Source organism: Stegodyphus dumicola, chromosome 4 (assembly GCF_044657685.1).
Source record: "Stegodyphus dumicola isolate Sdum_Otavi_A_Nest chromosome 4, ASM4465768v1".
NCBI classification, from domain to species: Eukaryota; Metazoa; Arthropoda; class Arachnida; order Araneae; family Eresidae; genus Stegodyphus; species Stegodyphus dumicola.
The window spans coordinates 183982945-184000006 of record NC_140771.1 but is presented as its reverse complement, the minus strand read 5'-3'; the positions used below and the strand labels follow the sequence as shown (position 1 = coordinate 184000006).

The following is a 17062-nucleotide window of genomic DNA, read 5'->3' as shown; positions in this document are numbered from 1 at the left end:
CAAAAAACTGGGCATACGTCATTTAAAAATGGTCCCGTATCGGCCGCAATCAAATATAGCGGAACGGGTCAACAGAAATATAGTGAAAATTATCCGTAGTTATGTTAAAAATTTTCATAAAAGCTGGGATAACTATGTCAATGAATTTGCTTTCGCCCTTAGGACCGCAAAACATGATACAACGGGAAAAACTCCTGCTGAGTTATTTCTAGGCAGAAAGATTATAACACCGTTAGATAAATTATTTTATGTGCAACAAAGAGCCCCAGAATTTAAAATGGGTGATATAGAAAAACTAATAAAAGAAGCAAAAAAGAATACGGAAGTAGCACAAAGAAAACAGAAGTTATATTACGATATGAAACGACGGGGAGTAACTTATAAAGTAGGGGATGAAGTACTAAAAATTAAGCATTCACTTTCTTCAGCACCAGAAGATAAAACTGCCAAATTTTTTCCACGATTTGAAGGACCATATGTTATAGAAAAAATAACTCACGCTGTTGTAGTGTTAAAGGCCAGAAATGGTGAAACTTGTTCCGCAAATATTGATCAAATTAAGCCCTACTTCGATCGTAATAAAATGCAAATCTTTTCAGATCTTTTGCAGGATCCGGCACGGCAGACACCGAAGGTACAAGTTCCAGAGGTGGGAAAACGACAAGTACAAGGGCAAGCCAATGAGAGACAGAAGCAAGTGAAAAGAAAATTGCCCCGCGGAAAAATTGAAGGTAAAAAGAAAAAGAAGCCGTTCCACCGTCCAGAAAACAGAGTTCACGAACACCCCCAGAATGAAGAAGGCAGAAGGACGACGTATGTGAAGAGGACCAGGAGAAATGACGGCAACTATAACCCGGCTTTAAAACGGAAGATCGAGTCATCCGACAGAACTCTCCGCAGCAAAAGTCGCCGAACTGCGGAAGGGCCATCAGCAGCGGAGGAAAAAGTACAAGAAAAATTTGAACGGCCAACAACGAGGTCCAAGCAGGATCACGACAGAAGTGTCCCGGTTCCACCAAGACCAGCTGCCTTCAAACGGCCAAGACCACAAGCAGAGGACAAAAGGAAGGTGTTCAAGGGTGGCCGTACTGGTGAAAAACGGAAGCTTCCAGAGGAAAGCACTGAAGGGCGAGCCCGTACAAGAAGGAGGATCAACCAAGCTACTATCTGCTATACCTTTAAAGACTGGGCCCAGAAAAGGATGTCCGAATTATACAAAGATAAGTAAAATTTTATGTTACTTTGCAAACTTAAGTTAATCTTTCATTCTTACTGCAAGTGGCAGATTTCAAGAAGTTTTACCTCATGCGAGGTCTACCTTTATCGCCAAAAGGGCGAGAAATGAGTTGTGACCGATTTTCTTATTATGTTTTTAAATTACTCGTGCGTAAAACTAAAGTTGATGTATAATAGCGTTGTGTAAAGACTTAAATATTGTAAAAAGTTATTGTATAAATTTTATTTAAAACATTCTAGCAAGAAAGAAGTTTTAGTCTGAAAGACTTTTTGAAATGTAGTATTATTTCAATGTAGAAAGAATTGGCACTTGCTTTGAAAAGAATAGAAGTTAACAATGTACTACTAATGTATGTTTTCAAATGTGTAAAATTAACGCCATGTTGATATGTTCTGTTATTTTAAATGTTAAGAAATACCGTGATATGGTAAAAGTGAAAGTAATGTTAAAAATTTGTTATTCGTGTGACTGTAAAGATTAAATCATGGCGAATATATGTTAAAGGTTGAATGATGTAGTTAGGCTCTCTGACGCTACACTTTAGAGTTAGCCACTTTTAGAATAGTACCTCAGGGTTTAGAGTTGAAAGTAGGGTGTGTTAAGAGGTCTCGTTATGTTGAATTTTAACACGTTAGTGTTTTGATTGTAGGAGGAAGTGTTGAACACATAGACATAAACACATTCGTGTTTGGTGTTCTTTTACAACACATGTCAGAGAGCAAGGGGAGAGATAATTAAAATAGTCATGAATGAAATAAGAATGTTAAGAGAAGTATATTCTATATGTTATTTGCAATGTCATTGTGTAACATTTCATTAAACTAGTTTTCCTTCCAGATCTCTGGAAGGAACCAGAATTGAATAAAGCTCCTGTTTAGATGCAGTACAGATGAAAAAAAAAAAAAAAAAGATTGTTGTAGATCCTGGGAGCTGCTATTGTAACAAATTTCTTTCTTTTAAATTTTCTAGTTTCTAACGAAGTTATGATTGTAAAAGGTTGGCCTCGCGTTATATTCTAGAGCTAAAAGTTTTCAACAAGGTCGTTTTAGACCTCAGTTTCAAACTAATTAACTCTGGCGGGAAGTATGTAAGGATCTTAAGTTTTACTAACGTTTATTTTATTTTAAATCTTTACTATCACTTCTTATTTTCTACTTCCGGCCAGAATTATAAGCGTTAAGGATTTTATGCAAAGTTTGTCTGGCGAACGCCAAGTATTTAAGTGTGGCCTTTTTGCCAAGCGAAAGAGAGGAAGCAGTGAGTTCGAAGCAGGCCGCTTACCTTAGAAGTTACGCAGTTGCTATTTGCCTTCCAGGCCAGAGGTTTTAATCCTCTTGATAAATTAAACGTATTGTAGTGTTCACAGTCTCCGTGCTACATACGCTTCCTGTTATTATAAGGCCAATCTTCCACGTGTATTATTCTAAAGTTAAATTAGAGTTTAGTTTTATTTTTGATATCGTTTACGTTAGACCCCGAGTGGAGGGTCATTGTATTCCGAAGTACGGAAGTCATTGTATATAAAGAAAAATAAAGGGTTTTGTATACCCTTCGTCTGTATCCTGTCTACTTACTACAATTAGTGAACATAGCTTTAGTAAGCTCTCTGTTCCTAGTCAGGTCCTTGTATGTTTCCGAAGAAGGTTAGAAGGAACATTGAACCTGATAAAGTAAGTACCAGATGTTTTTGTCACCAATAATATTACATATGTTTCAAATATAAGCGTATATACGCTTTTATCTATATGTAATTGTGTCTGTATGTCTTTGTTTACATGCAATTGTATCCATGCATCTAATAGTATTATCACATAACTTGGCGCTGTATAGCCTAATATACATCATATACATCTCTTACGCACTGAATAATCATGTTCCTAACGTATGTCTACCCAACAGCTATTGTATACCCAAAATGTCTGTACATATGTATATGAAATTATGTTCTGTATACATGATAATGTAACTATACATATGCAAATTTTATCCTGTAACACGGCACCGTATCGCAAAAATCAATCTAAGGTCCCAGTCTAAAATTAATTGCACCAATTATCTATTCAGCATTGCATTAAGTACATATTTTTAATGTATGTTAAAGTAGCACGTACCTAACGCTTGGGTACCCACCGATTATTGTGTATCTAATACACTTGTATTAATGCCTTTGTATATAGATTAATGTACCTAGGAAACAGCACAAATAATACAGCAGCAAGACACTGTACCACACAGTACTAATTAGTTTTCTTGCATAACATTGTGCACCTAATGTTTCAGTATGTACATGTCCTGTATATCTGCATCTAATGATAATGCTTCAAAGGATCATGTGTAACCAAGGTATAAGTATACACGTTATGTATATATGCTACCGTATCCACGCTTTTGCATACACCTTGTAACATGACAATGTATTATCCAGTGTCTAACATTAATTAGCTTTAACGCTACTGTATTAAGTACCAAATTTGTATGTATGTTTATGTATTAGTGTATTAGCACAATGACTACGTATGGTTATCCAGATAAAGGTGGACGTGGCGCTATACCGATTAACCGTATTGGTAGAGGGGTGGTGCCCACGTTCTCCGTCGCATTACGCATGTGAATAGAAACATTTTCCAAAAGCTTTGATATATATAATCTGCTATCATACTGATATCTCAAATACGCAGACAGTTTTGAGTTACACTGATGGATTGTACTGATCATTTGAAATTGTAATTTTTATATCGTTCTAAACAACTTTAATATTATAATAAAATCCGGTTAATGCGCAACCCGGCTAATCGGGAATGGACTGTATAGCAAAATTATTTCGATCGAAATTCTTGATTCAAATCTGCCACAGTCCCCAATGTGTAGAAACGCGTTACATCAACGGAAGTTAAAGTAGTGAATGAAATCATATCTGCAATTTATATAAAATAATGTTTAAATTTTAACTTCTTTGGAATAAATATTAATTACTCTCAACGCTTTTACTAAAACGCATTATTTCTGATTCGCAGTGCGAATTCAGTGACTTCATGCAAAAATTTAATTTGCTAAATTAATAACTAATAAATTAAATGCAATATTAAATCTTCGTCAAGGACAGATGCAGTAAAAACATCATCCCAAACAACGTATAAGAATTTGTGCGCCATATTCTAATAAATCCTATTAGTATGCTTTTCTTTGTCAGATATCACAGCTGATGCAAGTACAATTTTGGACACGCACTTACTGTTGAGATGTAATCAAGTTAACAAAGGGGGAAGTGCGGTTGGAGTTAATGAGATAACATGAAACAAAACTTGATGAGGCATGGGATCCGGATGCTCAGCCGACCAGATGGAGACATACAACCAAAGAAAGTAAAAACAAATTCACATCACAATTCCATTCGTATTTATAAGAAAGGCAGAATCATGCCCAAGGAATTTTCTTTCCATTTCCTTCATATATGGACCTCCTGCTTACTGTCGACCTGGAAATGTTTCCACTGGGAGAAAATGCATTTAGCTGAAAAGAAGAAATGCTGAGCTTAATATTTTTGTCGCTGTTTAAAAAGTAAAAGCAACATAAGATGAAAGAAGACATCAAAGAAATCATTTGCTAACGTTGCTCTACAAATGTGAAGTTTTGCTGTTAAAAAGATTTCTTCATGATTTAACAATGCTTTATTTTTATGACATTGAAGCGCGAATATATTTTTTTTCTCCTTTTTTTTTACAATCATTTGTTTATTTTTTGATGAGAAAAAACCTTTTATTTAAAAGGCCTTTGTCTTTTGAAAATGCAAAAATCTATAAATATCATCTGCTTTAAAAAGAATAATGCTCATTTTTATTTCAAAATGGCGTAATGTTTCAGAATTTTGGCGTACCTCTGACTTTAATCTTTTGGCACAGTTGAATTTCATTGTTCGACTGCATAATAAGACCAGATGTTCTTGAAAAAAATTTTCTTTTAACTTGATTTTTAAATTAATATATTTATGAGCGCATTTTCCTAATAAGCATGCAGGTAGGACAGACAGACTAGGCATCACTTAGTCAAATTAAAGAAGAAATATCCGTTGCCGTCTTTAGAATATACATAGAAATTTTATTGTATTTCTTTCATTTGATATAAAATGTGTGTGTAATACTTGTCCTTAAACCATTAAAACTCTACTTAGGAAACCAACTACGAACAAGTTCCCCGCTGAAACGTCTAATGTGAAATTTTATTAAATGTTAAACCATTCCTGTTTAACCTTTCTGTGTTTTCAACGAATCCGGATCTTCACGCTTAACTAAAAATCTAAGACTGCAAAACATAGAAAAGATACTGTACTTTTCCCTATTTATTTAGTTGTGAGTTCCTGCAGTTATACAGCAGACGACTTATTGCGTTTTATTACTTTTATACAATAATTTAATGAAGGTTTAAAACTTCATTAATACGCCAGCCTGACGGTTACACATGCTGTTTAATAACGTAAGTGTATAGCTGATACTTGCAGGAAAAATGTTGAAAATTAAATTATCAATTAAAAAATTTAAATAATTAAATATATGAAATAATAAATTAAATTAGGGAAATTAAAATATGCTTCTAAAAATGTTTCTAAATCAGCTATAGCTCTGACCTCAATATTTTCCAGAAACAATTACGACAAGAAACGCTAAAGCTGATTTCAACAATTCAAATTAGTATCAGGAAGTTGTCTCAGAATACCAGGCTTGCCTCTATTAACTCATTTGTAGCCTGCAGTGGGAGTGAAAGTAGCTGCAATATAACAAGATAACTGGTCAATTAAATTAAAACCCTACAAGATAAAACTTGAGAGTGTATTGAAACTACATCTTGTAGATAAAAATAAAATTTCATAAACTTACCCAGCGCTATTTGAAAAGTACTTACTGTTTAATTGCCGAGTCTGAGTGTGCATTATTGCAGAGTCTAAATGTTTAATTATGTATAACACAACAAGCAAACTGAGTACCTAATCAAACCGGCTGCAGTTATCACAGCTTCTAACACTGCGAACTAACAAATGCAAAACTTATTATGCCAAACCCAGATCCACACACTAGTGGGTGACTCTTCAGGAAATAGGCAATTTTGATAAAGTGTCATGGCTTTCAAAACTATAAATTCGCTCGCTGAATAAATTCAGTCTAATTATCATTCTAGAGAAGGCTGATAAAGTATAAGAAAGAGTTAACATAAAAATAATGTGTTAACTAAAATAAGCTTTGCAAATAAAATAAGTGTAGCGAATACCCGGGTTTCGTAACTCAACAAAATCCTAAATCTGAGGCAACAACCTCACGAATAGTATTTGGATAACCTCCGCGTCTGTTTTCTTTCCATAAAATAAGTTCACGACTTGTATTTTCCTCAAAAATAATTCAATTAATTCTTCAATCTTAGTTTGGTATTTACCAAAAGGTTCCGCTTCTAGTTTTTCCTGTCTTTCACCGCGGTGAATGCTTTCACAAGGGTTGTTTTAAGCCCTTTGAAATTATAACTATCAGTTTGGGGTTCACTCAAGAAAAATGTATTATGTCTTCGGCTCAATTCTGTTCTCAAATCGCAGCGGTTACTATGCGTTAGCAATTCTGCAACTGAGTGAAATTAAAGGTGACTATCTAAATGTTCCAGAAAGGTTATTACCGAACATCTGCCATCGAAAATGACGGCCAGTGAAGCTAGCAACCTTAGGAGGGCCAAGCTAAATTCTGCGTTGACATGGAGCATAATTTATTCGAGCGCCAATATTAGGGTTATACTTGATCTAGTACTGCTTCTTTAGTCCTATGACCCTAACGGACGTGCAGCGTGTTATTGTTGTGTTTGAGATGAAAGGACAAAAATTAGGAAGTTTATAAAATAATGTTTTCTGTATAAGTAGAACTTTTAACATAAATGAAGGACTTTGTTCTACAAATTGCCTCAAGAAAAGGTAAATAAAAATAAAAACACTCAATTCAAATTAAATGTTGATTAGTAGTCAAAGACTACACAAATGAATACTAAGCTAGAAGCTGGCTGAATAATTTACGGATGTGTATTAAAGTATTGGCGATGAGAGACCGCCAGCCGATACATATAACTAGAGCTGGCAGAATAATAACCACGTAGCGCGGAATTCCAGAAACAGCCTCTCTTTCAAGATCCCAAATTAAATACACAACTGTTAATTTGGATTCTGATGTTGATGAATATGGAAAGGAGATATTATAGTTAAGACCAAAACTATAATAACTGTTTACTTAACATAAGAATACTAGAATATGTATGCCATTTTAAAAGAATAATTCAAACAAAATTTTGAATTAAATTACCAACTTATCATTCTTCTTTCATTATAGCTTTTATGTTGCAACCAACAAACGTAATTTTACATATTTTACAGTATAATGTAGCTTTCCAATATATGCAAACTAAGATACAAAAACTGATTATCCAAAATGAATAATTTGTTTTAAATAGACATTAACATCCATTAAATGGGCATTAATTTTTACGCTCCACTGTCTGTCATTAAATATAACCTAAAAGGAAACTCATGATTGCAAGAACAAACCAACCACGGGAGCTAACATTTCTTCGCTTAAGTCAGTATTTATGACAGTCATAAACTGGTACGCAGTTATAACACGTAGAAGCTTCATATGCTACATCAATACATTCGAGACTCTTAAGCAATAAAACTGATGTAATAAACTTACTATTAAGCAGTAGGGAAGGATAACAGGAAAATACGAAGCACCCATATAAAAATGTTATTTAGTATGGTAGAATATATTATATATATTTACAAAGAGAGAGAGAGAAACACAGAGAAAGAGTTGGTTTCAAGAAAAGTTGCTGCAGGCGTGATTTCCTTAAATACCGAATATTCGGTCTAACACTTTAGCCGGTCAAGCTGTAAATAAGCTCACAACAATATTTTTTTAATATCTTTAAGCAAAGTGAGCCATATATAGCCATATATAAAGTGTTCAGTAATCCGCATTCGAGATATTAAACATGCTAGGTTATTAAATATGTCGGACTATCCGAATAAAACTGCATTAAACATGACTTTGCATTAATTGAATATGCTCAAAAATGAAACTTACTAGTAAATATGTATTAGATAAGAGACAAATTCATTTCTTTGTTAAAATACTTTGTTTTATCTATTAGCGTAGATCATGTTTTGAGTTCTACTATGTGCGTTTGGGATCTGCTATTTGTGTTGTTGTTATCACTTACGCTCACTTGTCTGATAGTAACATCAGGCCAAGCCTACAAAGTTCCTCGAGGCGAGGAGCGCAAGATACGCCTGTAGTAGGCAACAGCCTTGAGCACCATAGAGGTGACAGTGCGATTTAGCTCAGTTCCGCCCCCAATTTTGACCACCCTCGGGGGGCGGGTCCTAGGGTCTCCCTACCCTCTTCCCTTCTATTAAACCACACCAGAGGACTTTCGACTCGTCGCCTATAAAGAGGGTCGCTGTGCCGCACCGTCACTATACATTTACAAGCACCCACGCCTTCTCCGGGATTCGAACCCGGCCTTTTCGGCACGGCAGTCAGCGGTGCTAACCACTGTACCGATTGGGCAGCATTTGTGTTGAATCAGGTATGCAGCAAGCTATCCAGTTAGTCGGGTTTAGGATTTTTTAAGTTTACCGAGTATCGATATACATAGATTTAGATAGAAATTTGTAATTTTTTTAAGTATTAAAAACACTAAAAGATCCAATACCAAATTTCTTTACTCTAATACTTCACCTCTCATCTTATCTATTTATAACATCTCTCTTTCTGGTGAATTGTCGAAACCTCATTTTATTCTCATGTCAACATTTTTGTAATATTTTCGAAATATCTTAAATAAATAGTCATAAAAAAGCAAATGCTAAGTAAATGTGAAATCTGAAAGAAAGGACCAACTGAAAATGAAAAAAAAAAAAAAAAAAAAAAAGAAAAACAACTGGTCAAGCCTTTCTGAATGTGGGCAAAATAAATGCTAGTAGCATCATTAAGAATTAGGCTGCCGATTGATTGGATGTTGGATTATCAAACTTTTACAGTTAAAGCGGCATATGTGAAAAAGGAAACAAAATAAAAAATGGCAATCATATTTTAGAATTTCAGTAAAGAAAACAAATCTGTGTTATAGAATTTTCTGGAACTTCGTGATTTCAAGGGCAAACCCTTGCCTGTCAGAGACTAGATATGCACTTCTAATCGGAATTTTTTAATTAAAACAGAGATTATTATGAAAGTAATTTTCATATTAATTCTGTAAATTAAAAAAATGCTTTTTTATAGACTTCGTAAAGTACAGTTTTAGAAAAAAAATTATTTAATAAGTTCAAATTACGTAGAAGGAAAATATTTTATACTTTTTGATGTAAAATTAGCAGAGATATTCAAGAACAATATTTGCTGATTTGCTTTTGATGGCCTTTCAGCAAGCTTAAGAAAAAGCTACTGAATAAAATTTGTTGGTATAGCTTGTAATGTTTTTTTAATTTGAATCAGAGCATTTAATATTAAATTTATAGAAATAAAGCAGTACCATGAATTCATCTTTTCGTATTCCAACATTCGTGTCATAATCTTCCTATTCTTTTCATGCCTGCTCCCTCCAGCTAATACGCAGTACACTGGTTTTCTTCCTTACTCCAGATTGACTCCAGGTGTATTGCTGTAAATTTAATAAATGCTTTTAAATAATTGTTGAAAAACGCGCACTCGTCTTCAGCCAATTGAACTGTGTATTTTTAATTCAACAATATTTTATTAAGAATAGAGAGGTGTCCAAATAATCAAACCAGGAGCTACCTTTTCATGCACAGTTCCTGTTTAAAATTCCATATCACCACACAGAATTTTTATTACATACATGTATACATCCTTGTGGTAAAGACTGAAGAACTTAAGGGAAAAGTAAATAATGTATACTGTACTCCGGCTTAAATATGACAAAGGGAAATGTGGTGTTGAATGTTAACACTATTTAGCTAGATACGTTCAAGTATCAAAATCAGTGTTACGTATGCCCAATACTTTGCTGGGCTAAAATTATATTTAGTACATTGCGTCTTAATCCTATCAGAGAAATAAATAAAATACTTCACTTACCCAACAAATGGCATGAGCACTTTCACAATCACAATCTCATTTCTTAATTTCACTTTATTTACTTAAGCTCATTTTTAGATGTTATCTGGATTAAACAAACAATATGAATATCATAGCAAACAAAAAATAGAAAACTGCGCAGTTTGTCTCTAAATACAAGCAACTTTAATCTAAAGTCATCCTTCGCTTTTCTTGTTGGAAATATCCTATAATTTCGTACAGACATTCCGGATGTTGCTTTACACACATCTCGTAGTCTATTTCTTCAAAAAAAAATCATCTTCTAACTTTAGCACTGATGATATCTCTGCTACTTGCAATGTCATTCAATAGAGAAGGCCTGAGCGGTTCTCACCACGAGGTAACAAACTAGTAGAAGCAATTTTTTGACGACGACACATGATAACCGAAATACTTTAGGACAGATTAAGTTTCAGCATAATTAATTTTGGATATTTTCAGCAATTTTAGCCTGCTTCTCTCCTTTTTACCATCAAATGTGACGATCTGCATTCCAAGTGTGCGAGTGATGCACATGCGCAGCCCCGCATACTCGATCGTGCCGTAGTCAGCAAAGAGGGAGAAAAACCTATTTGGGGAGTATTTATATGCACATGTAGTTCTGCGATTCCAATTAATGTTACCATAGTGTCCATGAAGATAAACTTTTTTTTTTTTTTGCGTGGTGAGAGAAACCTCCGTTCTCACAGCGAGGAAATACTGTCATGCCATAACTAAAACCTGGTGATGCTTCTCTTAGTCATGAAAGGTTGGATAACAGCCAGCTTTTTAAACCTGAGTGTTGCTTAACTAGACCACTTTCAGTGCAAAGCTAATGCTAAAAGTGGTTTTGTTAGTGCGACTATCTGTATTCTTAGTTCCAGGATCTTTGCAACGGAATGCATTTGAAACTTTGCTCCATCATATGGACAACACTATAAAGACATTCATTGCAATTGTACCTCGCTTTTGCAAGGAAACCACAGTTCAAAGGAACAGAAATATTTGTAAGGATAATGGGACATATATATCATTGCTCCTTCATGCAAAGCAATAACTAATTTGGAAAGAAGACACCTTCAAAAATGTAACATCTTAATGTCAGACACAACAATGCAAGCAGAATTTTCGTTGGCTTCATTACTCATAGGAGAACACAGAGTAGAAGTCATACTCCCATACAGGCCTAAAACTGCCCAGACCTTTATAGCAGTTACTTTACTTACTTTATAGCAGATCTGCACCCTTGTGATCGTTTCTGACTTCTCGAACAGTAGCCATTTGCATAAAGGTGCCCATACCTTTTTAACAAGCCACATTTAGGCAAAAAAGGAAGAAAAGAAAGAAGTAAAGCGTCTTCAACCTAATTCGAGCATTCAGTTAGTTTTCCTGTAAGCTAAATATAATTTTTAAATTGAATATTCGAAATTATTAATCAATGCAGAAGCTTACTTCCAGCTGTTTCTTAAACAAATGCACAATTTAAAATTTACAATGAATACAAATTACCCGCTTCCGTACATGCGTGCAACTTGTATTTCGTAGATTAGAAATCAGTTTAGTTCAGGACAGGATCAAAATGTATTACTTATTTCTAAATGAAATCCTCTATGATATTTACGAAAATACGATTGGCATATTAGAGATCTTCTTTAAAAAATCTGAGGAAAATAAATCTGTATGTGGTAAAATGGAGAAACACCTATTTTGAAATATATATCTTGCCCACGAGCATCCTTATTCGGCCTTTTTTTCTCAACCGTTAACATATAACAATTCTTAAACATACCCGCTATTTCAAAAATGTTTCAAACGGCGCAAAGATCTATTTTTTGACATTTTTAAATTGAAAGGAATCAGTTTTGTAAAAATGTAGAGATATTAAGATTTTTTTTGGAAGCAGAAGAGATGAAAAATTAGCAACGCCTTCGCCGGGAATCGAAACATGGACCTCTGGAATACCGGCCCAGCGTGCAGAACCACTACACCACGAAGGCACGCTAGCAAGGTTAGCAAAATACTTTATACACTCCCTGTTTTTAAAGGGCGACTGGGGTTTTTAGGGGATCCAATCGCCAAATTCTGGTTGCGGAGATTCATCATCCACGACACTTTTTTTTAGTTCGGGCGCCACTGTAGAGATATATTAGGAATCTTAGGAAGCAGAAGAGATGAAAAATTATTATCCCTCTCTGTAATCAGAATTGTGACACTGTTGATCATAAATGCATTAATCATATGGAATCTGAATATGCGTTTTTGCTTAATCTGTAAATACTTCTTCATAATTTCAATTTCTTCATGCAATGTCACATTTTACTTCTCAGTTTCAATGTTATTCAATGATTGGAGGTGGTGTGGTGTATTTAATTATGGCAAAGCACACTAGGGCTATCTGCCTAAGGGGAGGGATACCTTCGTGGAGGACTTTCTAAGGGAAACTGGCTCGTATACACGTTACACATGGGGAAAACCACGAAAACGCCTATGCAGCGAGCCCGTTCGCGGGATTCAAACCTCGGACCGAACTACCAGTATTCAGCGACTTTACCGCTCGGCCGCTGGTGGGCCTATTCAATGATTGGAATTACCATTTAGAATAATAAACATCGTTGTAGATTGTATAGGTTAATTTGAATTTAAATTTAGGTACTATAATTTAATAAACATTGATGAAAATATTTTTGAAATACTTGTTTTTAAAACAAAATTAGTTTCAAAATAAACTTAAAATATTTATAATTTTAATTACATGTTTATTTAATGAGGAACACTTATTATTTTGCCAAGTCGTAATATTCTTTTTTCGTTAATATCAAATATATACCGTTTATTAGAAACAATGTAGCCAGTTTTAAGGGGACTCATACACCTTAAAACCCTCCTGATCTTGGAATATGTGACCGTTGTTAGAATTGGGATATTTTATTTATTTTAAAAACAATTACTTCCAACTTTTTGCAGCTGACTTCATGATATAGCTGCTTTGGAAACTAGTAACCAGAAAGTTTGTGTTGCCACAAATATTTTTGTAATTTAATCCTCTTTGTGACAAAATATTTCGCCATATTTCCACCTTGCGCGCATGATATTTTAAAAATGGCTAATGGTACATACTTGAAATTGGATGGAATTCTTTATATGGGCACCATTTTCTAACTGAACCAACAATCTGATGAATGTTTTACTATTGAAAAATTTTATGGACGAAAACATTAAAAATGTTTTTCATAAAATACATTTTATAAACTCAACTCAAAATAAAATAAATATTTAACATGAAATTTTTAGAATTTTAGGTTCACAGTAGTTTCCAGACGTTATAGAATCTATATATTAAATATGGAATGAAATTATGAAACAGAGTGTTTTAAACTGTGCTCGCAAGTTGGAAACATGACGAAAAATGTTATTACAAAGCGGATTAAATTTAAAAATATTTGTGGCAACACAAACTTTGTGATGACTATTTCAAAACGCAGCTTTATTATGTAGTCAGCTGTGGAAAGTTGGTAGTAATTGCTTTTAAAATATATAAAATATCCCAATTCTTGCAACAGTCACCTATTCGAAAATCTTATGGGTTTTAAGGTGTATGAGTCCCCTTAAATATTTCTCGTAAATTTAAGTTAATCAATGCCCCCAAAATAATTATCCATTCCTGGAGTGAATATAGACAGAGTAAAATGAAAATCCCTTTTAATAACAAGAATATTCATTTAAGGGAACAAAATATCATTGTTTTAACCTAGAATAAAAATCTAATTATTGTACTTGTTCATTAAATGTTATGTTTAGTCATTCGTAAATCTAATTTCTTAGAAGATAAATTAATCTAACTACTTATAAGAACTGCTTTTTAATGTAAATACTAGTTACAGTTACCAACATTAAGCATAATGCATCTTCACATAAAAAATCGCAATTCGAAGAAAACAGTAATTAACTTAAGAACCTCCAAAAAAGTGAACAATTATTGTGTCTTAATTAAAGTGAACAATGTCAATGCAAATGTTAATTATTACAATTCATTAACAGAAATTAATGAATGTGCAAACTCTCAGAGGAGCAAAATTTCAGGTCTCTTAGGATCTCATTTTGGTAACAATATCAATTAAAACTTCGTATATTTAATTTTCGCAGCGCTCAAGTTTTGATTATTTCTGAAAAGAAGATATTTTTTCTTTGTCACAAATAAAATTGCCGTTTTAATTTAATGACTTATTTTATCATGCAATAAATTAAACAAGTACTTACATAAGCATCACTTCTCTAGTTTGCCTTGAAATAATTTTGCCTAAGAATAAATATGTACAATTTGTTAATTGAATTTTTTAATGGGTTATTAAACTACCTTTCTGTATTTCTTTTTGAAAATTTTAACAGCACATTTACTATACATAGTCATAAGATTCGAAGGATGTGCAAAATGTTTTTAATTGAAGCGCATTTTTGTGCCTTACAACGTATACAATAGTCAATTCAGATAGATTCCATCATATTCTAATTTACGACAATCAATCACATTAATATAAAATCCTTTGATGTTTAGCGTCAACAAACTATTGACATAACGTAAATATAAGCAGCTCCGCCCAACCGGGATAGTGATTAGCGACGCTGACTGCCGTACAGAAGGGCCTGGATCCGAATCCCGGAGAAAGCATGGATGTTTTTAGATGTAAAGTGTCTGTGCGGCATAATGACAGTCTACGTGGCAAGTCCTCTCGAGAGGTTAGTGGTAGGAGAAGAGGGTTGGGAGACTCTCGGATCCCGGGCTGCTCTCCTTTAAAATTGGGAGCGGAACTGAGCTAAATGGCACTGTCAAATGTAAGGTGCTCAAGGCTGTTGCCAACGATAGGCGTAAACTTGCGCTCCTTGACACGAAGAATTCCGTGGGCTTGGGCTGACTATAGGTCAAACAAGTGAGCATTAACAACAACAACAACAACAACATGTCAGCAGCAGTTTTGACGGTATATAAAGTGTGTTTCAGGCGACAGATAAGAGCAGGCCCAGACACCCGGCCCTCTTGCATAGACTAATCGTATATCTTCCGAATCCTACAACTATCTAAAGCTGCACTCCGAAATCAGGGCATTATATGGTCATATAATGTCAAAGTATCAGATTATTCTACATGCGTTCCATAAAATAGAATGCACAAAATACAGGTAACCGATCCAAGTGCACAATACATTTCATACTACTTTTGATTGAATAACATTATTCTAAAAGCTCATTGTTGCGGAAATTTTGCTGCACCCGGCCCTCTTGCATAGACTAATCGTATATCTCCCGAATCCTACAACTATCTAAAGCTGCACTCCGAAATCAGGGCATTATATGGTCATATAATGTCAAAGTATCAGATTATTCTACATGCGTTCCATAAAATAGAATGCACAAAATACAGGTAACCGATCCAAGTGCACTATACATTTCATACTACTTTTGATTGAATAACATTATTCTAAAAGCTCATTGTTGCGGAAATTTTGCTGCACTCTGAAAGCATACCAAAAATAACTTCGTAATTAAACATTCCCTTGGTTATATCGCATGTTAACACATTGGTATACACACTCGTTACACTATGCATTTCATAATATGCATTGCATTGATCTGTGCACCATATTTAAGGCACATTTACAAAATTCATTGCATCTACGCAATATATATTCTATGCTACATATTATGCTAAACATTACTCTTGACAATTTAACAAAAATTTTGAATAATATAAGACATGAATGACAAAACAACGGCATTAGAAATGATCGCAGCGTTGTCCAAAACTTCATTCTAGCGAATCTTGTTGCGTATGGGTGTCTATATTAGACGAATTGTGACAGATGCTCATCATGGAAGGAGCTAGAATTAGAACAGCAATACCAACAATGGACCTCCAACTATTATACAAAGATTGCCTTCTCCGATGAATTAAAATTTTTGCTTCATCATACGGATGACCCTTCGTTATTAGAGAACAAACATCCCTGTAGCGTCTGTGGACAAGTACAAGCTGCAGCAGGCAGCGTTATGTGTTCCAGAATATGATCAATGCTCCGTACATTTTGCTGGGTCTACTCATCCTTGTGAATAAATCACGCCTTAAAGTATGCATCAATATTTTCAGACCACGTACCCATTGATATTTCTCCTGAGAAGGATGGCATCTTATAACACGATAATACGACGTGTCACAGAACTAGGAATACACTTGAGGGGCCGTAACAACATGAGAATGACTTTACTACACTTCCTTGGTCCCAATTTCTCCAGCCATATAATCCATTCTAGAATCTGTAGGTCAATCGGTTATCCTCTATATGGATACTATACCACGCATCCTTCAGCAACTGTTATCTAGAATGCTGTTAGTATGATTCTTTATACTTATGAATGTTTCCAGAACCTTATTGAGATTCCTACAACTCACGTTCACGCTGTCTGCCCTGCCCTTTTTTGTTATACTTGATATTAACAGGAGATACCATTACTGTGACTCGACTGTTTATGTTTTAATTTAAATGTTAACTTACTGATAGGTATTTCCCAAAGATTTGAAGGAAATGTATTTTCTTTCTATCCGGCAAAGAAAGTGGGGTAATCGCCAGTCGGTAATCTAGTATATAGCACCCGTAGAGACATAGAAACAGACGGAAACTGTTGCGTTCTTCAGGGGTCAATTTGGCAGCCTTTC

At 34.4% G+C, this 17062-nt stretch overlaps 1 protein-coding gene across 1 annotated transcript in view; it reads left to right on the top strand.

Annotated features, from left to right (window-relative positions):
- LOC118186524 (cell adhesion molecule Dscam1-like) overlaps positions 1-17062 on the top strand; it is a 685332-nt gene that overhangs the window by 461138 nt on the left and 207132 nt on the right. The window lies entirely within an intron of this gene.